Source organism: Peromyscus californicus, unplaced genomic scaffold (assembly GCF_007827085.1).
Source record: "Peromyscus californicus insignis strain IS unplaced genomic scaffold, ASM782708v3 Scaffold_13__1_contigs__length_99412109, whole genome shotgun sequence".
Taxonomy (NCBI): domain Eukaryota; kingdom Metazoa; phylum Chordata; class Mammalia; order Rodentia; family Cricetidae; genus Peromyscus; species Peromyscus californicus.
Genome location: NW_026294424.1, coordinates 26405703 through 26429634, shown reverse-complemented (window position 1 = coordinate 26429634; position 23932 = coordinate 26405703). Strand labels below are relative to the sequence as shown.

At 47.5% G+C, this 23932-nt stretch overlaps 1 long non-coding RNA gene across 1 annotated transcript in view; it reads right to left on the bottom strand.

Moving 5' to 3' along the window:
• The window catches only part of LOC128108323 (uncharacterized), a 32390-nt gene extending 8469 nt beyond the window's left edge, over window positions 1-23921 (bottom strand). The window contains exon 1 of the long non-coding RNA XR_008217429.1: window positions 23750-23921. This is a non-coding gene — a long non-coding RNA (uncharacterized LOC128108323). The remainder of the gene's footprint in view (window positions 1-23749) is intronic.
• Between the last annotated feature and the right edge of the window lie 11 nt (window positions 23922-23932).

Here is a 23932-nt window from a genome sequence, read left to right as displayed (position 1 = left end):
GGGCTGAACCCACAGCAGCCCTCTTGCTTCCGCCCCTGGTGTTCTGGATAGGCATTTGCCACCATGCCTGTATTATCAACTGTATCGGGTCAGTACTCTTGCAGTACTCTACAGGGGAGGAGACTGAGAAGTCAAATGATGTGCCTACATAGTTCCTGATTGGACGTGACAGAGTGAGGAAGACATGCAGCATGAGTATGGATGGTGAGGCTTTTTGAGACGGGTACTGTAGGGGGAGGAGAAGCAGGGCTTTCAGGAGGTTGGGCTAGAATTCCTCCTGGACTCGCTGGGTTATAGAGGTGAAGACATCCAGCCTCGTCTCCCTGTGGCCCTCTTAAAAACTCCAGAATGATACGCCTTGCTTTTCTGTTCCCTAAGGGGCTGTAAGGAGATGCTGGATGGGAAAGCGGACTCCGTGATTACTGCTGTGGGTTCATTTTAAAGCTTTGGGGTTGTGCCCAGCTATGGGGTGTTTATCTCTGAATCATGAGAGATGAAGCCCTTCTCTTTTCATGGGCAGCCACCACCACCACCACCTCATGCGTTTAATTGTCTCGTTTTGCATGGAAAGCCCTTTCTTTGGCAAAGGATTCATCGCCCAAGAGACCAGAATGAATCAAGTAAATATGCGGTTGGAGGGTTTCTAAAAATCTGCAGTTTAACCCAGGAGATGAGCAAGATTCCTATCCCCCAGGTAAGCAGCAATTAAACGGGACATCCAAATATGCATTATGTACCTGATTGGCCCACGACATAATTATGTATTTTAAGAATATTTTAAACATGTGTCTGACATCCCTCCACACTGTTTCAATCCACCAAGTAATTCTATACTTAGAACATGTGTTCTGCATAGTGAGTCGTTTTATAAACCCTCGTTAAAGGGAACCAAAGTAAAAGGCTGCAGCTGTAGCCCATTTTTCAGAAGTGTTTATGCCAACCAAAGGCAGATAGAGCTAAACAAATCAGAGTCATAAGCTGTCCACGTGGCGCTTCCTCCTTGCCTGGGTAGTGCTTTCCTCAAGGGTGAACCTGTACTGCGGGAGTGGGCTTTGAGGCTCCTGGGATCCCTTCCATAGCCCAGCTAGCCGACCACCGCAAAGGGAGAAAATGGAGGAATAATAAGGCAAGAGCTGGTTGTAGCCCTCCCCGCAGGAAAACTCCCAGGGCTCTGAGAATGAGAAGCTGGCTTTCTGGCAGCTGGCTGGCAAGTGAGAAAAAGGCTAGGGTCTGGCTTTCCCTAATGTGCTGCATTGGCCAAGGGCAGGAGCGAGTAATATGACTTGGAAATTTGAGGGGTCACTCAAGAAGAAGCACGGGGTCTTTCTGCAATCCTCAGAATGGATGCTCAGAATGGAGAGCCACTGAGGTCTGTGGCTCTCCTGGGTTCCCTGTTCAGAAACATGCCATGGTTTCAGAACTTTCGGCCTCAAGTGCTGTTAGGCCATAGCAACACACACAGAGCCTTGGCTTTCCAAGTGTTGCAGTTTCTCTTAAGTCTTTAAAAATGCCACTTCCAGGGCCGGAGAAATGGCTCCGTGGTTAAGAGCCCTGGATGCTCCTCTAGAGGACCCAGGTTCAATTCCCAGTATTCACATGGCAGATTACAACTGTCTGTAACTCCAGTTCCAGGACATCCGTGGCACTAGGGACGCACATGGTGTGCATATATATGCATGCCAGCAAAATACACATAAAATAAATATTTTTTAAAGTGCTGTTTGCATATTAACTCTTTCAAGCTGTAAGGGACGGGCATTCACTAAGCTTGCCTCCCCCCTCGCTCCCCCAGTTTGAAATAGGAAGGAAGCAAAGCAACTTTCAAACTGAATGAATTTGGTGAAAGGGTGGGACAGAAGCATTCTCAGCTAGTGTAGTTGGGGCTAAATGTTTTACAAATTATTATTGTGTGCATGGGTGTTTGGCCTACATGTAGGTTGTACACCACATGTGTGTAGTGCCTGCAAAGGCTAAAACAGGGACTGCAGTTGAAGAAGGTTGTAAGCTGTCACATGAGGGCTGGGACTCAAACCCGGGTCCTCTGGAAGAGCCGCCAGTGCTCTCGACCACTAAGGCATCTCCCCAGCTCTAGGGCTTCATTTTAAGGCCAGAAATGCTGCAGAGGAGGGAAAGGGTGGTTGGGAACTTAGGGTCACACTTGGAAGGGTTTTCAGGAAGGCAAGTGAAGAAGAAAGTCACCCAATCATCAAAGTCTAGGAATCAGGAAGGGATGAGAGGACGGTGAGGAGTAAGCAGGAGTGTGACTAAATAATAAGCGGAGAGCCGGGAAACCGTAGTAACTGGAGGGTGAACTTTGGGGAAAGAAAAAGGAAAACATCCAGAGGAAAAGACAGGTCGATCAGAGTCCAGGCTTTGCTCACTTCGGACCGTTTTCTCTCCATACCCTTGGAAAAGATCCACGGCCAGAGAAACACACAGCGCCCCTCCTGTGGAACTGTGGTGTTAGAAGAGTGTGGAGCGACACCTAGCCTCTGAAACCTGGCGAATTCTTTTGATGTTGGTTTTAAACATCTGCCTAAATAGTTTTGAAATATGACACATGAATTCTTCCAATGTTTAATGTCTAAAGTCATCGATGCTTCTGGACAAAGTTGGACATGAACTGTGGAAGGTGCCCGAGTGGGTCTTGGCATGGCCTCATGTGTTTTAAGAATCTGTGACCTCACAACTGTATTAGGTAAGGTAGCTGAGTGGCCCTGGGCTTCCTAGTGGGTCGCATGTTCATTGTCAATAAGGTGTGGTTGTACTGGACGGGGACAGTGGCTGACAGTCTAATAGTCACTATTTAAGGAGCACAATCTGTGCTCAAAGCTGCCACAGGCACTTCGCTGGTTCCTTCCAAAAACCTTGCATAATAGGATTAATCAGCCTCTAGAACGATCCTGGCCTCACAAGTGCCTACCTACCTGCCTGCTTATCTGTTTTTCTTTTTCGTGTGCTGGTTCAAGCCCAGAGCCTACGCTTACGTGTGTTAGGCAAGTGTTCTACCATTCAGCTACATTAAAAAATTTGGAGACCACGTCTCATTGTATACCCTGACAGGCCTTGAACTTGAGATCCCTTTGCCTCCTGAGTGCTGAGACATCACTATGCATCACCACCCTAACTCTTCAGTGTTTGCCTGTTTGACTACCTAGAGGCAGTGTCCTTGCTGAATTACCATTCTCCACCAGGGTACCTGTCACCTAGCCAGACTGTATTCCTCCCATCATTTAACAGCTCAGCTGGGAGCTGTAGTTTGATAGTATAACAAAAAACCCAGAAAGATCACCTTCTACCCAGTGTACTTGGTCATCAGCTACACCTGCCACTTGCTGGGTCCTTTCTAGGGCATGAAGGAGTCTATGTGTCCAAAGGACTTGTGAAGACATTTAGATGTATAGTTGTCTTTGTACAGTCAGCCAACAACGGTTTATTGAGCATTTGCTCAATATAGGCCACTTCTGGGTCCAGGATGGAGCAGTGACCCAAACAGACCAAAAATCTCGGTCCCTGGGGAGCTTATGCCCAAGGGGCAGAGAGAAAATAACTGCAACGTTCTTCATGCCAGACAGTGACAGGTGAAGAGGAGTAAGTGAAGAGAAAGAGAATGGAAATTCAGGGACCTTTATGCAATCACCTGAGAGGAACGCCTGTACAGATGACGACTGAGGAAAGCCCTGCACAGGAAGAGATCCCATCATCGGCCAGTGCACAGAGGCCAGCCCCAGTGCACAAGGCGCTACGGTCAGCCGAGCAGGGAAGGGCAAGGAGGGGATGCTGGGACAGACAGAGAGAGAAGGGGAGGGCAGGGCATTCCTTGCTGGGAGGGCTGCGGCTTCACTAGAAATAAAGACAAGAAGTCATTGAAAGGTTTCAAGAGGAAGATGATGCTGATTTTTAAGTCCTTCCTGTGATTTTTGTCTTTTCCTTTCAACTCTAACATAAATATTGTATCAACTATATGTCTAAATGTTGTCTTAACCGCCAGCTAACCACAGGCTTTTCGCTCCTCCTGGGGACGCATGTACTTCTTCCTGAAATGGTGCCACATGGACCCTCTGATCATCCAACCCAAGTTTCCCCAAGCATGGCTTTATCTCTACACTATGTGGCCACTCCATTGGCACTCAAGCAGACTTTCACTTTTCCTTGGTTTCCACGCTTTTGCTGTGTCTTTGCGCAGAGCATGTCTGATGGTTCTTGCCTGTGAGGCCCAGAAGCTGCACACCTTTATCCCCTTTTCTAGTACTTTATTTTCTTTCCTTGACTTAGCACCTCCTAAGCTTTCCATTAGACTCTCTGGTGACATATATTTTTTTTAAATCAGCTTACTTCAGCTACTGTGTTGAGAACATACTACAGTTTTACAAGAGACTGAGACTGGAACACAGAAAGGTCTGGACTTGCATTGGTCACAGTTTTCCAGAGAAACAGAGCGAGGCAGCTCACTGAGATTTATTACACAGGATTGGCTCACAAGAAACTGAAGGCTGAGAAGTCCTAGACTGCCATCTGCAAGCCAGTCACAAGCATCTTGGTGGTATAGGTCTAGTCTAAGTCCACAGGTGGAGAACCAGGAAGACATTTCTTACAGCAGAAGGTGGGTGTGGCTTAAACAGAACCACACTGGCCCTTCCCCCATCCTTCTTCAATATTCAGGCCCTTAGTGAACTAGACTATGCCCACTGTCAACAATTAGAGTAACCTCTCTACTCAGACCACAGATTTAAATGAATGCTAGTCTCTTTGGAGATAGCCCCATTGACATGTGGAAATATTTTAATTTTCTTTTTCACATGTATGAGTGTTTGCCTGCATAGATGTGTACCGCATGTATGCCTGGTGCTCACAGAGACCAGGAAGGCATCAGATTGCTGGAGTTACAGACGGTTGAGAGCCATAATGTGGGTGCTGGGAATCAAACCCTGGTCCTCTCGAAGAAGAGTATCCAGTGTGCTCTTAACTGCTGAGACATTGTTCCAGTTTTCACATGTAGAAATATTTTAATAGTTAACTGGACATCTGTTGGCCTGGGCAAGTTGGCACGGAGTTAGCATTCACAAGAAGTTATCCAGATCTCCTGACTCCCCTGCCCATCAATTATAGGTGCCCAGTAAGATTTACTGACTGGGTTTAAAATGAGTTAGTGAGTAGCTCCTCAGACACGGCCCCTCCTTGGATCCCTGGTTAGAGTCAACTGGCTATGGGGCTTCCCTTCCTCCTCCCCCTTCTTGTGTGATGTCTGATTGGCAGCTCGGTCTGCCTGACACTCACCACGGTTTCTCCACTCTCTCCTGCCTCTCTTCACCAGTCCTAACACTAATTATTGGGGCTTTATGTTTTAGTCCATGCCATTTGATTAGGCATGGTTGTGCTAATAATCCGGGCTCCTTTTTTTGTACCCATGACCTATTTCCAAGTTATCAGATATCAGGTTCCAGATATCAGGTCATAACTTGAAGAGATTAAAAGATTCAGAACAAGACTGCATATGTGACACTAATTTTAAAGTCAAGTCTCATGGCAACTATAAAAATGAGTAGTTCCTGGGTGGGGGCATCACCAGTTCTCCTCCTTCCCATATGTCTGTACAGTTATCCACATTCTAGCCTTGTACCATCCTCCCTTCTTTTGGGAGGGGTGGATCTTGCTATATAGCCCTCGCTGGCCTCAATTCACTATGAGGACCAGGCTGGCTTTGAACTTTGGGCAATCATCTTCCTTTGCCTCTCAGGTGCTGGGATTACAGGTGTGCACCACCAGGCCTGGCCTATTTAAAATATTGGTGCTAAGTTGTATGATTGTCAAAGAGAGAAGATTAAAGACTATGATCAGCCATGGGTCTAGAAGAGTTCCTTGCACTGACCATCCCTTGCTATCTCCTAGGAAGCCCATTTACTACTTAAGGAGGTGGAACCGAGACCCAAGAAATACCCAACTGAGACCAGATGTGATGACCAGGAGAGCAAGAAGGTCCCCAAGCAGAAGTTCAATGTAGAGAAAGGCAGGGGACAGTGTAGAGAACGGGAAGGGGGAGGGAGGGGCTTAGCGTGGGTGGGCCCTGGGTTTCGTTCCCACCATGTGGGTGTCCGCCCCCTCCTCCCATATGTATGAAGGAGGATATAGCCTAGATAGGTTAACCCAGGTACCACATTGCTGATTCAGTTAGCCTCTGGTTAGGAGTTCTCTGGCAGGAAGAGTTAAGTGGGAAGAAAGTAAACGTGCTTTCTAGATAGCTGGACCCAACATTTATGTAGGATGAGGTTGGTAACTAGACTCCTGTGGGCACCAGTCAGTAGGTACCACTATATCCAGCTCTAGTCCACACAATCTGTGTGTTGTTTTCGTTTTGAGACAGGGGCTCATCATATAGCCCAGGCTGGCTTTCACCCCACCTGCCTCAGGCTTCCTAAACCATGTTTTGTTATTGAAATGTGCTGAACCATCAGGGTGGCTGTTAAAGGCGGTCACTTGCTAAGCCTGATGACCTGAGTTTGCTCCTGGGAGCTTAAATAGTGGAAGGAGAGAGCCACGTCCCCAAAGTTGTCCTCTGACCTGTGCACGTGAGCACACGCGCGCACGCACGCACACACACACTCACTCACACACAGGTACATGTGTGCTGTGACTTCCAAACCCACGTCCAGGCACACAATCTCCTCTTCCTGGCTCTTTTCATTGCCTGCAATTTTACAACAGGAAGCTAAGTCACTAAGAAAAGTGGGCTATAAGAGTCTATGAAATGCAAAATAGATAATTTTACTAGTACACATGCAAGCTCAGAATTCAAATGGTGTTATGTTTTCTCCCAACCTCCTGCAAGGAAGGAGATTTAAATAACAGGGCAAAAAAGTGGGATCTCATAATCTTGTAGGTTCTCGATTAACATCATCTATGAATTCACTGTCCCTAACTCCATCAATTACCAAGAATTCACTGGTATAGGGCAAAGCCAAATGTGGTGGCACATGCTTTTAATCCCAGCACTTGAGAGGCAGAGGCAGGTGGATCTCCACGAGCTCTAGGCCAGTCTGATCTACACAGGGAGCTCCAGGCCCGCCAGGGCTACAAAGGGAGACTCTGCCTCAAAAATAACAACAGTTAACAAGACCTGTTCTAGAATGAAAAAAAAAAAAAAAACAGAAATGCATTTCAGGAGCTGGAGAGTTGGCTCAGCCGGCAAGAGTGAGCACTGCTCTTGCAGTGGACCTGAACTGGTTTCCAGCACCTAGGGTGTGTGGCTCACAAGCACCTGTAACTCCAGCCCCAGGGGATCTAACACCCTCTTCTGGCCTCTACACTCACATTCACATCCATACAGAGGCATACACATATGCAGATAATTTTTTTTAAAGTCTGACATACAATTTCAGATATAAATATGGGCATGTGCATACATGTTAAAATTCATATTGCGGAGAGATTATTAAAAATAGAAAAGTTCATTACTATCAGGCATCCTTGCACAATGGCAAACATGCACATTTTTATATATTGGAATCCATAAATACTTAAGAAGTCTAGCCAGACATGGTGATGCGCACCTTTAATCCCAGTACTCAGGAGGCAGAGGCAGACAGATCTCTGAAAGTTCCAGGACAGCCAGGGCTACATTGTGAGACCCTGCCTCAAAACAAAACAAAACAAGTCTAAGTAAAAAAGTATTTTACTCCTGGGCGGCGGCGGCGGCGGTGGCACATGCTTTTAATCCCAACACTTGGAAGGCAGAAGCAAGCGAATCTCTGTGAGTTCAAAGCCAGCCTGGTCTACAGAGTGAGTCCCAGGACAGCCAGGGCTTCACAGAGAAACACTGTCTCAAAAAAAAATTACTATTGAAAGCTAAAATGTAAATTACATTAAGTAACTAACCAGCCTGGCATGGTAGCCCAGGCTTGTAACCCCAGCTTTGGGAGGTAGAGTTGGATGGCATAAGTTCAAGGCCCACCTGGTCTACACAGTGAGTTCCAAACAAAGATAAAGCAATAATGTCAAGAAAATTTTCTCATTGGCCCATTTAGGGGAGGTTCCACTTGAGAACTGGTCCATGGTGACCAGAAAGATACCGCCAGGTAAGAAAATAGTTGGAGTACTACGAGAGAGTGTGTCCAGAAGAGGAGGGAGACATGGAAAGACCCACCCTCCAAAAACGCCCTCTGGTTTGTTTTACAGATGTGAAAATTTAGGTTCAAAGAAGTGAGGTAGCTTACTTAAAGGTACAGCTTGTCTTTATTGCACTCTCTAAGTCCACACTTGGCTCACCACTATACCCAATGTTCTCTTCATTCCGTAGAATCCTCATTTCAGGTTTTTTTTTGTTTGTTTGTTTTGTTTGACTTAGTATCTCACTATGTAGCCCTGGCTGTCCTGGAACTTGCTCTGTAGACAGACCATGCTGGCCTCAACTCAGAGATCCACCTGCCTCTGCTTCCTGAGTGCTGGGATTAACGGCGAGCCCTACTTATTCCCTTTTAGTTCTCCAGTCACAGGAAGGGCAGGGTTAGTGAGGAGTAGGGGTGGGGGGGAGTGGATCTGGGGATCTCATGCTTTGCTTGGGCTCCTACCTGGCCTTTGTAGGACTTCTCCTAGGCTTCCTGTTTGTCCGTGACTGCATCGAGTGGTCAGTGGGAGAGCGTTTGCCCTTTTCTTCTTGCTGGGAAATACACACCTGCTATGGGAACCACCATTAACCCTCTTCTCTTAGTCCCCAAGGCTTACCCTGGGTAAAGCTCGATGGTTACCATAGTGACATCTTATCCTGAAAGAGCCCTTACATGTGTCTGCTCAAGGTGCTCTGTGTGGTAGTTGGAATATAATTGGCCCCCATAATCTCACAGGGAGTGGGTGTGGCCTTGTTGGAGGAAGTGTGTCATTGTGGAGGTGAGCTTCGAGGTTTCCTGTGCTCAGGATACTGCCCGGTGTCTCAGTCGACTTCCTGTTGTCTGCAAGATGTAGGACTCTCAGCTTCTTTTCCAGCACCATGTCTGCCTGAATGGCACCCTGCTCCCCACCACAATGATAATGGACTAAACCTCTGAAACTGTAAGCCACCTCAATGAAATGTTCTCTTTATAAGGGTTGCCATGGTTATGGTGTCTCTTCATGGCAATACAAACCTAACTAAACACTCTGTAACCCTCAAAACACCTCCAAGAGGGGTGATTAGCATTACCATCCTTATCCCCATTTTACAGGTAAAAAGTTGAGGCATAGAGAAGTCCACAAGCTTGTTAAAAGTCAGAGCTAGGACTTGAATTAGGGCAGTCTGTTACCAAACCCTTGCTGTTGGACTGTGCAATTCAACAACGACCTCCAGCCCAGGACACGCGGTCCGTGACTCCTCTGATTCCTCCTCAGCTCTGCCTCATGCCTTTTTGCCCCTGTCTCTGTTCCAGGCCATTCAGTTGTCACCCTGCTGACCCTCCCCTGGCCTCCCACTGTTGCTAACAGCGGCTGCTGCCTGGGCTGAGGCAGGAAAGCCCAACTTGTCTCTTGCTGCTGTGAAGGGCCAACTACGACACTGCATGAGGACCAAACTCCTTTGCTTTTCAAAGCCGGCCACAAAGCTTGGGCTGTGCCTTGCTATTTCAAGCAGACAGACTCTCCTATTTTAAAGACTGCGTTGAGGGGTCAGTGGTAGAGCATTTGCCTAGCACGTCTGAAATCTCTGGTTTGATTCCCAGCACCATCTAAAGAAAGGAAGCTAGACAAGGGTTTGGGTCCTGCTGTATCACGCATGGGCCGTGTGCTCTGGGACCTAAATCAAGGGCTGGAGTGTAACTCAGGGGTAGAGCTTGGACAAAGAGGCTTTTAGTTGCTCCTCGAAACCTGGGTTTCTCAGTCTTACGAAGACCAAATGAACGTGTTAAAGCTCATCAAAGTTACTTGAAGTAAAATTCAGCAAATTATTGTTATTGTCCCAACTATAGTGTCTGAGAATCTGAACTTTGGGCTCCCAAATCTTTACCGTTTCTTGAGGGGCATGAGGTTGGCTTACGGGAATAAATATGTCACGACCCACTGCTTGCTACTGAGGTCCCTTCCACCTAGGCCTTGTCTGGGGAGAGCACGTTTGGTAGCTTAGGAATGCTGTAGAAGTGGAGGTAGGGTGGAGGGGCCCCATCCTTGGCTGGTTCCGTCCAGAGTGAACCTGCCAGTCCCTTGCCTTTCTACCTCTCAAGCAGGCCACTCGCCTCTGCATGCTGCTACCGCTACCTCTCCTTTTCCTACCATGGCTATACCTGCATTTCCATCCAGTGTCACCTGCTAAGAAATGTGTGTGCTCTCTGCCCAGTGCTGCCCACTCCAGGGACAGCTCCAAGTGCTTCCTGGAAATGCTCAACTCTCCTCTAATTATCCTGGCTATCCACTCAAATTCCTTCTCACCTCTAAATATTTTTGCCACAAAAGGCCAACTTTTTGTTGAAGTTTTATTTTTACTGTTATTTTCGAGTGTTTCTCATGTAACACTGATTGGCCTTGAACTTATCTTTCTGTCTCCCAAGTGCTGGGATTACAGGGGTGCAGGACTGTGGAGGCTCACAGAGGCTATCTAGTAAGACCTTACTCAGGGTCAGAGAATCTGAGCTTGCTTTACCCAGCAGGGCTGCATAAGGAGATGATTTGGCCACGGGCATATTTACCACGTGTTTGGAAGGGTTTACACTTGGTTGTATGGTGTGCTTTTATCTTGCAGGGGGAAGTCTTCTGCCTCTTCCGTTGGAATGTTATAAAAAGCCCTTTTGAATAAAGCTCTGGGCGGCTGGGTATTGACCTAGGGCACTCCCGAAGCATAGTCTTTCTTGTCATCTCTTTCTATCTTTCCATCATTTCCTTAGTCCTCTCTCCTTCCCCTAAGAACCCTTCAAAAGGTGAGAGCTGGACTCTGGCAGACTCCCACACAGACCACACCCGGCTGTTAAAATTTTAACTATTTGTTGCTTATTTGAGTTGCTTTAAAGTATTTTCTTACATTTGTTAACATATATCTGTATGTATGTGTTGGGTGTTCCTGTACCACAGTGCACATATGAAAGGCCAGAGGAAAACTTGCCAAAGCCTGTTCTCCTTCAGCCATGTGGGTTCTGGGAACTGAACTCAGGTCCTCAGATTTAGTGACAATCACAGTTACCCCCTGAACCATTCCACCTGTCTGAGGTTTTTCATGTCTCAAGTCCAGGGGCTTTTTCTTTTCCTTTCTCTTCTCTTATTTCTTCCTTTCTTCTTTTTTTGATTTTTAGAAAATTATTTAATGTGTATGAGTGTTTTGCCTATACATTTGTATGCCACCACATCCATGCTTGGTACTCACAGAAGTTAGAAGAAAGCAATGAATCTCTTGAAACTGGAGTTATGGGTGGTTGTGAGCTGCTATATGGCTGCTGTGACGTGAAGCTGGGTCCTCTGCTAGAGAAACAAGTGCTCTTAACACTGGGCCATCTCTCCAGTCTGCAGGAGCTATCTCAAATGTGCACTGTTAAGATGTGTACACTCGGTAATCTAGGCCACAGTGCAAAGTAGCCAGTTATTCCCACAGATGGGAACAAGTGTAAAAAGGATGGAAGACGCCAGTGTCATAACTTTAAACTTTGTATGATCAAAATTTTGCTCTTGGGATATTACATACATACATACATGCACAATTTTTAAAAACAAACAAACCAAAAACAATTCTAGGGGCTAGAGAGGTCACTCAGTGGTTAAGAGCATTTGTTGCTCTTGCAGAGGACCTGGGTTCAGTTCCCAGAATGCACAGAGTGGTTCACAGTCATCGATAACTTCAGTTTCAGTTTCTGTTGCACATACATACATGCAGGCAAAACATTCACACATAAAATAAAATGAACACATCTAATTTGAAACAGTTTCAGGGTTGCACAGGCATGCAGATCTGAGTTTAAATCCAGAAACGATACAAACCCCGGCCAGTTATGCACGGTCTGTGATCACCGTGCTGCTACGAGAAGCCTCCGGAAACCTGATGCAGGGAGGACCTTGTGGACGCAGGTGTGAACACCAAAGGGTCCATTTCACACAAGGTGGAAGGTGAGGACCACACCAGAGCTTGATGTCTGAGCTCCACATGTGCACTACGGTATGGCTGTGTCCACCCTCACACATGTTCGTACACACAAAATAAATAAAATGGGGTTAGGATTTTAGTTCTGTGTTAAAGCACTTGTCTAGCAAGTGCAAGGCCCTGGCTTCAGTTCACAATTCCAGAGGGAGAATGAGAAAAAAGAAAAAATAGATTAAGATGTAATGAAAACATTTAAAAACCAAGAAAACAATTTTTGTTGTTTTCTGAGACAGGGCTGTGGTGATACTTTGTGTGTGCTCTAACAAATAAAGCTTGCCTGAAGATCCGAGGGTAAAGTCAGCCACTAGTTAGCCATAGAGGCCAGGCAGTGGGGGCACACACCTTTAATGCCTGCACTTGGGATCTCACGCCTTTGCTCCCAGTACTTGGGAGGCAAACAGGCCCTTAATCCCAGCACTAGGGAGGTGGAGACAGGAAGTGATGTGGCTGGGCAGAGAAACGGAATATAAGGCGGGAGGAGACAGGAGCTCAGTCTTTTCGGCTGAGAAGTTGGTGAGGTGAGAGGTGGCTGTGGCTTGTTCCTTCGTCTTTCTGATCTTTCAGCATTTACTCCGATATCTGGCTCCGGATTTTTATTAAGACCAATTAGTATTCACGCTACACAGAGTTTCTCTGTAGACCAGGCTGGGCTTGAACTCACAGAGATCCACCTGCCTCTGCCTCCTGAGTGCTGGGATTAAAGGCGTGCGCCACCACCGAATAGCTGCAAAAACAACTAAAAAACCAACCAACCAACCAACCAAATAATCAAACAAACAAAAAAGCAAATGGAGTCTATAAAATCTTAACTTGAAAATGTGCCCTCTAGCAGGGTGGTGGTGGCACACACCTTTAATCCCAGCACTCGGGAGGCAGAGGCAGGTAGATCTCTGAGTTTGAGCCTGATCTACAACGTTAGTTCCAGAACAGCCAGGGCCATACAGTGCAACTCTGTCTTGAGAATTCATAACCAACCAACCAAACACACAAAAGCCCCCCTTTCTTTTCTGGAACCATGCCCCTTCCCCCCTATTTTAAGCAAACATGCCAGAGAGTTCAGAGGCCTGTGACTTCCCCAGCTACAAGAGCACGACCTGAGTATAATCCTTGCAAGTGGAATTCAGCATCCTTTGCTGAGGCAAAAATGCTATGAACTCTTGGGTTGTTTCCAGGAATCCTTGAGTTCAGGACTTTGGGCAGAAGAAAAGGTAATGCAGCTGTAACAGAAAAATAGAAAGAGTTGGATAGAGTAAGTGATGAGCTATAGAAATAAAACCAACACGTGGAAAAGGGCAAGGGGACCACAAAGTCATCAGTCAGAAAGAAAGCAGGGTGGAGGAGGGGCCGAGAGGGAGAGGAAAATAAACAGTATGCCACAGGGCAAAGCCACAGACGCTCTGTGTGTGTGTGTGTGTGTGTGTGTGTGTGAGAGAGAGAGAGAGAGAGAGAGAGAGAGAGAGAGAGACAGAGACAGAGACAGAGACAGAGACAGAGACAGACGGAGAGACAGACACACAGACATATGGAGAGACAGAGAGCGGGAAAAGAGACAGGGTCGAGCTGCAGGAACAGGCAGAGTGAAGACAGGCGCCTGGGCGGGGGAATCCCAGAACAGGTCATTTACAAAAATGCCGGTGGAAATTACAACAGCGACTCCACGCACGCACGCACGCACGCACACACGCACTGTGTGGCACTGGGGCGGCTTCTCTGTCTAGGCTAAAGGGAGTTCTTCCGCCCAGCAGATGCTTTGAGATTGTAGGTTTCACAGGACCCAACTGCTCGGTGGGGAATGGGGTGCGCTGGGAACCCAGACGTTCGTATCCACCGCCACTCGAGACCCCGGGATTATTGTTTTTCCTCCTCTGCCCCGCAGCGTGGGACCGGGTGGGATCGCCTGTGATTCCAACGAGGCTCCGGTCTGCGGGGTCTGCGCCCTTCTTGCCCGCGCACTTTCAGCCCTCAGCCCGGCAGCCCGCATCCCTCTGGCCCCTCCCTCCTGCAGCCCCCTGCAGCCCGGGCCCCTCCTGCCCCTCCTGCCCACGCCCCCTGCAGCCCGGGCCCCTGCTGCCCACGCCCCCTGCTGCCCGGGTCCCTCCTGCCCCTCCTGCCCACGCCCCCTGCAGCCCGGGCCCCTGCTGCCCACGCCCCCTACTGCCCACGCCCCCTGCTGCCCACGCCCCCTACTGCCCACGCCCCCTGCTGCCCGGGCCCCTCCTGCCCACGCCCCCTGCTGCCCGGGTCCCTCCTGCCCCTCCTGTCCACGCCCCCTGCTGCCCGGGCCCCTCCTGCCCCTCCTGTCCACGCCCCCTGATGCCCGGGCCCCTTCTGCCCCTCCTGTCCACGCCCCCTGATGCCCGGGCCCCTCCTGCCCCTCCTGCCCACGCCCCCTGCAGCCCGGGCCCCTCCTGCCCACGCCCCCTGCTGCCCGCGCCCCCTACTGCCCACGCCCCCTGTAACCCACGCCCCCTGCTGCCCGCGCCCCTCCCGTCCACGCCCCCTGCTGTCCCAGCCCCCTCAGCCGGAGCCCCTGCCGACTTGAATGGTGCAGTGTTAGTTACTAGGTGGCTTCCCGGAGCTCTTGAGCTGCTGGAGGGACTCTGTGACGCACCCTCCTGGCAATAGAACACATCACTTTCTATTTATAGCCACCCCGCCGACCGCAAACCTAGCATTCCCTGGCTTCCTCATCGTACGTGAAAAAAATCTCACCGAGGACCAAAGACCCTAACCTACAGCCGTGAGGAATTCCGTTAGGTGTGCTCTTCCAGTTCCAATTAGTAGAGTAACTGCAGGTCCTAGCGCAGGGAATCCCTAGTTTTCTAAAGCTTTAAAACCTCCGCGACTATTTTTACATGTGCCCAAAACGTGTCAAGTAAATGTGATCTGTCTCTTGTGAGTTCGCGAAATATTCTCCAAGAATTTAACCAGGCCAAAGAAGCCCTAAACTGGCTGAATTCTGGGTTTCTAGATAGTTTTGTGAATCTTCTAAAATCTAACAGTTCTAAACATAGCATTTATTTGGGAGAAGAAACCCAAATAAAGGGACAATATTACACATTTCAAATGACAGGAATTTTTTTTTTAACTGTGGCTTAGAGCTACTGATTTTATGCTTTTACATGTGCATTATTCATGTAATTACAAATGGTTAAAAATCATTCCTACCTAGTCACATTAAAGTTTGTAGTAACTAGAACTGAAAATTTAAGGCTGTAATTGATTTCTCATAATCCTGCTGTCTTCTCCAGTCAATCTAAAGAGGAAGCCTGATCATTAGCTTTCGTCTTGGCTTCTACTCAATTTCACTTTCTCAACTCCAGAAATTCCAGAGTAATTTAGATTCAAGAAAAAGGCTTGAATAGACAACCCTAGTTACAGGTTTCTTTTTAAAAGCCTAGCAAACCACAGCTTAGTCCCCATGAGGGTAGATCCACAACTCAAAACGCAAGCCGAGAAAGTACAATATGCTGTTCTTGCTAACACACAGGCTATGAAGTACTGCAGGGAGGTCGGTGATCGCGAGATGACATGGCTTTCCTGTGGAAAGCACCGTGTAAGTACTTTAAAAAGACCACCACAATAATTGGCACATGCATTACAAAATATTCTTTTAATGGCAGGACCTTGTACAGTCAATTTGGCGATACCTATCACATTTTAAAATGTGCACAAATGAGCTGGAAGGATTGCTCAGTGGTTAAGAACACGGGCTGCTCTTACAGAGGCCCTGTGTTCAGTTTCCAGCACATGGTGGCTCACAACCATCTATAACTCCAGTCCTAGGAGATCTGACGCTCTCTTCTGCTTCCCCCAGGAACAGGGCATGCATGTGATGATGCACATACATACATGCATGCAAAACACTCATATATACCAAAAAATTATTTTAAAGTTTTTAATAAAAAAAAAAAAAGAACACATAGCCAAGTGGTGGTGGTGCATGCCTTTAATCCGAGCATTGAGAGGCGGAGGCAGGTGGATCCTCTGTGAATTCCAGGTCAGCCTGGTCTACAGAGCAAGTTCCGGGACAGCCAGGCCTTCCCAGAGAACAACAGAAAGTCTTATACCTGGAACAGCAATTCCACTCCAGTCTTCCCACGCAGGGCACAGAGGAGGTCATGGTTGCTGCAGTGCTTGCCCTAGGAACCGACTGGACGCAACATAAACGTTCTGTATGTGGTACATCCACACTACGACCTGCTTTGTAGGCTTGAAGACTAAAGCCGCTCCTTCAGTACTAACAGGGAAGTGACTCCAAGGCACAGTGTTGAGAAAAGGACAGAACAGCCTGGTGCACACACATCTACAGTCTCAGCTAGTGCGGAGGCAAGAACACTGGAGCCCAGGGCTTCCAGACTAGCTTGGTCAACACAGTGAGACTCGGGGATGGGGTGGGAGGGAGGGAAGGAGGGAGGAAGGGAGGAAGGAAGAAAAAGAAAGGGAATTTTGATGACTTTTTTAAATGAAGAGTTTAAGGCTATCCTGGACTGCATGGAGAAACCATCTTACACACACACAAAGAACAGAAACAATACACACTACTATCATTTACATTAGAAAGATACACACTCATGTATATATTAACTTCTATACACTTTGTGTATGTGAAATTGGCCACAGTGCTTGCCTCCTGGTGGGTAACTGAGAGGAGGGGAATAGGGAGAGAGAGAGAAACTATTTCCTATTCTATTTCTAAACTATGTCTATTATCTGTCCTTTTCTATTTCTGAAATGTGTTCCAAGAGCATCTTGAAATTTAAACTAAAAGTACTTATAATTCCTTTATAAATCTACGTACATATGCTAGGCCCTCTCTTTCATTTATAGACATGTTAATCTTTGGAGGCAAGTCTTTGGATTGTTCTTTTTCTAGACTGTGAAGCCCTCAGAAGATACTGCAGATATTCAGTGTTTGTGGAAGTTCTGTGCTCAGGAGTGTTGTTATTTTGTTGTTATTTTGAAACCACTAAGAGCTACATTCTGGTCTGGACCCTAGCTGGACCCACCCTGAATCATCACAGAAGCGCTTTGCTGAAAGGTTGCTAGAATTGTGTTATGAGCACTTCAAAAGAAGGAGCTGTTGTGCAGATTTTTTCTCTATTCCATGGCATGTTGTGGATGGGAATGACGGCAGACTGAATATCCATTATAAAATAATTATTTGAGACTTACAACTCATCTGTTTTACATGGCCACACATTTAAAACAATGGACTGTTAATCAAAATTCTTATTTCCCACAATGTCTTCCTATGCTATAGATCAAGCAGTGAGATTTCAAAATACTCCAATGAGGTGATGTGCACAGAGTGCTTCTATTTTTGTCATGAAAGTGAAAATGCACACACGTTGGAACGACAGCGAACCCTCCTGGCTGTGCCGTTCAACTGTGGATGTTTCTTCCTTAGGTTGGTATTAGCAAGAGTGGGTGAGGGTCTGGTGAATTCTTTTTGAAGGATCACCACTATAATGAAGACTGGGGGCGGGGGGAGATCACTGGACAAACAAATGTTTTTTTTGTTGTTGTTCACCTGTGTGTGAGTAATGTGGATAGAGCATTCTCCCAGAGTCTGGCAGAAAACAGTTCAAAATAGAATTATCACTGGAATCTGGAGAGGTTTAAAATGGTTTCTTGGGTCTCAAGTTGTTCGAGTAGCTATTTTTTTTCCCAATCCACTGCACATGGGTTTGTGGTTTGGGGAAAGCAGGAACGGCAGTGGGCAGCCTCACCTAGTCACTCGGACAACTTGAGACCCTGGCGACACTTGGCCCTGCTTTTCTCCTTCAGCATCTGGTGGGAGGAAATGGCCCTGGGAGCCAGGAAAGTGGCTCTGCTCCCTTGGCAGACGCTCTCCCTAGCTCCACCGTGCTTGGTTAGCCCCACTGCTTTCCTTGCGTGCTTCTGTATCCAGACTCGGTGTCTCCTGCCTGTCTCAGTTCAGAAACCATTCTAAAGATAGATGCGCTCCTGCCAGTTGCTTACGAGCAACAAGATTAAATTCTGTGAGTGGTGATTTGAGTGCTTTCTGAGGAAGAGCCGCTGGGATAGCCTAAGCTCTTGCAGGTTTTGGTCGAGGTTGACGAAGCCTGATGTTTTGCAGCCGGCCTAAAATAGGCCTGTGTTCTGTCATGCATACCAAGAAGTATATAAAAGCAAGGTGTACATTTTACCATTATTACGTGATACTCATGTGTCTACTACCCATTTTAATAAAGAGAGCACACTACTAGCCCCAAGAAGCCACTATAATAACCATTTTAAAATTGCTTCTCTTGGTTCTGTGTTCATAATTTTACTTTCCTGTTTTTTTTTATTGTTTTATTTATTTTTAAATAGGGATGAAATCCAAGGCCCCCTCGTTGCAGAGAAGCAGTCTGTCACCTTTTCCATCCTTTCCTCTTTTTGTCAGTCTCTCTCTTTTTTGCACGTATATGCATGTTCATATATGTGTATGTGCATGCAGAGGTCAGAGGTCAACCTCAGCTATTGAGCACCACTTTTCTTTCCTTTTTTTTGAGATAGGGTCTCTCACCAGCCTAGAATTCACCAAGCAGGCTAAGCTGGCTGGCCAGCAATCCTAGTGATCCACCTCTCTCCAGTTCATCAGCACTAGGACTAACAAATGCCACGAAGCCCAGACTTTATTTTTTTAAACTGGGGGTCAAATTCAGGTCCTTGTGCTTTTGAGGCAAGCACTCTAGACACCAGCACTCTCCTGACTGAGCTCTCTCCCTACCTGCCCCTTTCTCTCTCTTTAAAAACCTTCAATTTTATTCCATCTATCTGTCATCTATCTATCTGTCATCTATTTATTTACTTAGTGTGTGTGTGTGTGTGTATGTATGTATGTACGTATAGGTTTGCATGTGCCATGGCACACAGGTTATAGGACAACTTGTAGCAAGTAGTTGGTTTTCTTCTACCACGTGGGCCCTAGGGATCAAGCGGTCAAGCTTGGTATCAGTATCTTTACCCACTGAGCCACACAACCACCTGCCCCCACCCCTTTTCTTTTTTAATATTAGCTTTGAGACAGCGTCTCCCTGTGCTGCTTAGGCTGGCCTTGATCTTGTGATCGTCCTGGGTGAGCCAGCCTTCCATGGTAAGTAGGAACGCAGGCACAGGGAACACACCCAACTTGACTGAATGCTGACACGTGGCTTTCTAAGAACATGTTTAGCCCTGCTTGTGCTTAAACCACAAATAAGCGGAATCCTGCTTTTTTCATCTAACACTGTCTTTTCTGAGATAACCTTGACCGAGTCACTCCTTGTCTTCCAAGCACAGATCTCCAGCCAGCTCCTCGAGATTCCTGATTTATCTCCTGACTAGTCCTCTGTTGGCAGATCTTCCTCTCCAAAATTGTTCGTTCACACCACCCACAGCCAGATAGTCACCTTAAAAAACAGAGTTGAGGCCAAGGATGTCCTTAGTAGGAGAGTGTTTGACTAGCAAGGCCATGGTTTCAATCACAAGTACCAAAAACTAAGAATCATGTTCTAGAAGCTGAGTAGGTGGTGCATGTGTTCTTAGCTACATAAGTGAGTTAGAGGCCAGCTTGGGCTACAAGACTATCTCAGAACAAAATAAAAATATTTTTTTTCAAAAATTATATTCAATGATATGAGAAATATTTATGACATCTAAAACTACATATAGACCAAATATTTAATAGCTATTTCTGGATAATAGGGTAATTTTCTTCTTTGCTATTGTTTTTCTCCAAAGTTACAACAGATTACAGGAAGCCTATACACTTGGTTCAGATCCTACCCTGACTTTATTTTCACACCTCCCAGTGGAGGGGAGCAGATAAGTCCTGAGTGAATGCCTGTTGTTAACATGAGCACAGTACAGTCAAGGGCCCCGATGCCTCGGACCTGCAGGAATAGCAAAGCTGTCCCTAGTCGATGTGCAAACGCAGTAAGGATGGAGCCCACACAGACCCTGGGAGGGCAGAAGTGCAGACACTGGTCCTCTTAGGTTACGTTTGTGAACGGTAGTGATCCAGAATCGTAAAGTGGTGATGCGCAGTGGAGACTGTAAGTGGGAAGCCTGAGAAATGTGCTTCCAAAAATCATCTCTACAGGATCCCAGCCTGGCTTCTGCGGATTTGGGGGACCCATAGCTAGTGGGGCTGCCTGAAGTTTCTCAGCCCACCAGGAAGGGGTACAGGCAGCTCGTCTTAATCACTTCATGTACCTTTCTGGAGAACTCCCAGCTTAGGCGTAGGCCTGCTCCTGCATATGAACATCTGAGGGCCACGAAGCTGTAGCCATTACTAAAGGTCAGAGTTCAGTATGCCAGTAATGAGCCATTAAGGACAGAATCAGCAGAGCCCAGCTTTTAAAGCAGCAGGATCCATAACCAGCGGGGTGATTCTGGATGTTCCTTTGTGGGAAATGACTGTTTTCAGCTTGCCTGTGGAGGAGAGATATATACCCTAATAGTGCTGGTAAAACACTGTAAGAGACATTTTCTCCACCACCCACCCTTGCCTTTGGTAAGCAGCACCCTGAATCTATCCCCAAACTGCCTGGTGACAATTTCACTTGTCAATCAGTCAGTCCTGATTTCAGAAGGGAATGCACCTGCTGTCTAGTCTGACTCTCCACGGCTAATTCTCTCTCCCTTTGGGCCAGCTTTAAAAGGCCTTTGTGTCTACGGCTTTCCCAGCTCCCGGCGGATACCACCGCTGTAGCCATTGCTTATCACTGTGGTGATGACCAGCACCCACACTTTCTAAGACGTGTACAACACCACAGACGTAAACATGTTTGGGCTAGTCTTGAAATAAAGCTTTTAAAAATCCTGGGCTGCTTGGCTGTTTCTAACTAGGAAGCAGGAGTGGGCAGGAGGGGCCGCAGAGCGGCAGGACTGCTCCACGTTAGAGCTGCCGCTCGGCTGCACCCACTCTTTAAAATTGGAAAGGGAGCACCAGGAAATGGAGGGGAAGCCGTGGCAGTAGAAACTGTCGAGGAATGTAGACAGAAGAGCCACAGCGTGTGTGTGTGTGTGTGTGTGTGTGTGTGTGTGTGTGTGTGTGTGCGCGCGCGCACGCACGCGCGCGCGCGCTGAAAACCTACTAGCTCATTTGAATTAGAGGTGAACCTCAACAGCATCAGTAAGGTTGCCCAAACCACACTGCTACAAGCACTGCTGTGGTGAACACCTCCCACTGTCAGCTTATGGACCTTTACAAAGCTCCTCAGAGTTCAGGAAGTTCTAAAGGGAGGCTTATTAAGACAGGAAGTAAACAACTCACAAGTCTCAGAAGTCCCCAAAACATACCAGATTCACAAGGCTTCTCCCTCCCCAAGGTTATAAAAGCAGTAAAGATTGAGGAGGAGAAAGACTCTCTGACTGAAGGAGCTGTTAAGCGAGTCATGCAGGGAGCCCCAAGATTTCAGCTATGAGCTGTCACCCAAGCTGGAGTGGGACTTTTGTAACATAATTGCCCTTGAGTAATCCATTCCTGTAAGTCATCCCTTATCCATACTCTTGTAAGAAACCCCAAGAAATTCATTAGTTCACCAAGTTGGACATGAATGATAGTGTTACTTTGATTTGCTCTGGGTAATTAGACTTTTGTTACTGTCTCCTCAAGAACAGCGTCACACAACAGTCTCCTGTCAGACTTGAGCACAGGAAATATGCAAGTGATCACAAAAAGATCTAAAGTAGAAGACATGAGAGAAATGGATGTGAGAGGAAAAGAATAAAGACAGGAATAAACAGAGGTTTCCAATGAAGTGTTTAGTATTTTAATATTCAGGTCACTTGAGCTATTTGCTGAAGCAGCAAATAACCTCTAGACCTGAGAGGGGACCCAGGAATCTAGTGGGCCTTCCACACTTTAAGAAATGTTGGAAGAGGGAGGGCACAGAATTCTAACGTGACACACAGTAAGGACTGGAGGTAAGCCATAGCTCTTCTACCACAAGATGCTAATCCTTATTTGAGGATCTTCCACATAGTCAAAAATCTGCTTTTAGTATGGTATATAGAATAATTCATTATAGTCACCTATCTATAAAATGACCTCATATAAGAAAAAGGTTTTATATATAACATCAGCCGGATGGAGAGATGGCTCAGCAGTTAAGAGCGCTTTGCTGCTCTTGCAGAGGACCCAGGTTTGGTTCCCAGCACCTACAGTTGTGAGCAGCCTTCTCTGACTCCAGTTCCAGGGGATCTAATGCCCTCTTTTTGGCTTCCACAGGTACCAGGCACTAATGTAACACACATTAATACATATAATCAAACAGTCATAGGCATAAAATAAAATGTAGTACAGTAACCCAGATTAGAAACACAGCGTTTCTGCCACTGTGAGAGATCTGGTTGGTTTAACTTTTCATAGGTTGACCTGACCAATACTGTTCACCTACTACCAATGCTGGGTCCCTTGCCCTGCATAGCTCCAAAGTGGTTTCAACCCATTAAGAGAAAATGCATACACAGGTTGTGTGCTTCAAGAAGTTTCTGGCACAGCTCATTTTCATTAGCAGACTCTGGGCTGCTGAAAGAAATCATGGATTAGGGTCATGTCACAACTCTGCCCTGGAACGGTCTGTATCCTAAACAGACCACAACTGAGGAAGGCCCCAATGTGACTAGAGCAAACCTTTGCCCTCATCTCTCTCTTTTCTGATTTCCAGACCACTGTGGATTTCAGTTATCTGGGTTGGGGGTTGTATCTTACTTTAGAAACCTACAGCAACATTGTCTCACTAGTACTGGACTTTGTCAGAAACGGATGTTGGATATTCGAGGTAGATTTGAATAGGAATGCAAATTGTTTTAAGCCTCAGGAAATCACCTCTGAATCTGAAGACGCCAAGGCAGCAGGGATGAAACAGGTGTAAGGTCCAGCCTGGGCTACACAGCAAGCAGCAGGACAGCCAGGGATAGGTAACAAGACCCCGTCTCCAACAACACCCAAAACAAACAATGCATTTTGTAGGGTAAGAAGATGGGTTTTGCCAGTGTGTTTGTTTCTGGGGACTTCCTTCAAGTACTAGTGCACGCAAAGGGTTAAAGTCTGTGAAGCGATTACTGGACAGTAGCCAAAGTATTGAGACACACCATAGCTTCTGGGAATGAGTACCAAAGCACCGAGGCACTGCCTTAGGGTTCAAGGTGAGGAGGTGGGAGAGTGCAGAGGGGCATGCGGAGAAAGCTAAGCTACACACAAGTACTGCAAAGCCCGAAGAGTCGTTCACGCCAGGTTAAGAAGTGCCCTTTCCAGAAACCCAATGAAGGAACGTGTGTACGGAGGAGCTGTTTCAACCTGTCCACACCCTAGGTGACTTCCCCACAAAACGGGCGAATCCTGGGCCGAAGTGATCGCCACGCCTCGTGTCTTTGCCTCCTCAAATCTCAGTGCACATGCCCACCGGACTTCACACCGGCCTGTTTTAGGAGCGGGCGCTGCGCGGACGCGGATCAAGTTTGGATCAGATCCCCTCGGAATCCGACCGCCCGGAAAGTGGGCTTGGCAGCAGGGTCTGCCTGCAGGCTCCGCAAGGGACCCGCCCGCGCGCCCCTCCAGCGGGTCCGGGTTACGCCGCCCGCGGCCCCGCCCCGCCCCGCCCCGCGCGGCCCCGCCCCGCGCGGCCCCGCCCCGTGCGGCCCCGCTCTCACACGGTTACTTGCGTGACTGACCCGGGCCGGGAGGGCTGGAGGACCGCGCGGGAGGAGGGAGCGAGAGCGCGGGCCCGCCCACTCCTCGCCGCCAGCCTCTCCTCCTCATTGGCCACGGGCCGGCATCCATCACCCCCACGTGGCGCTCGGATTGGTGGAAAGCGCACTTCCAGAACGAGGAGGGCAGAGTGACTCCGCGGGTCT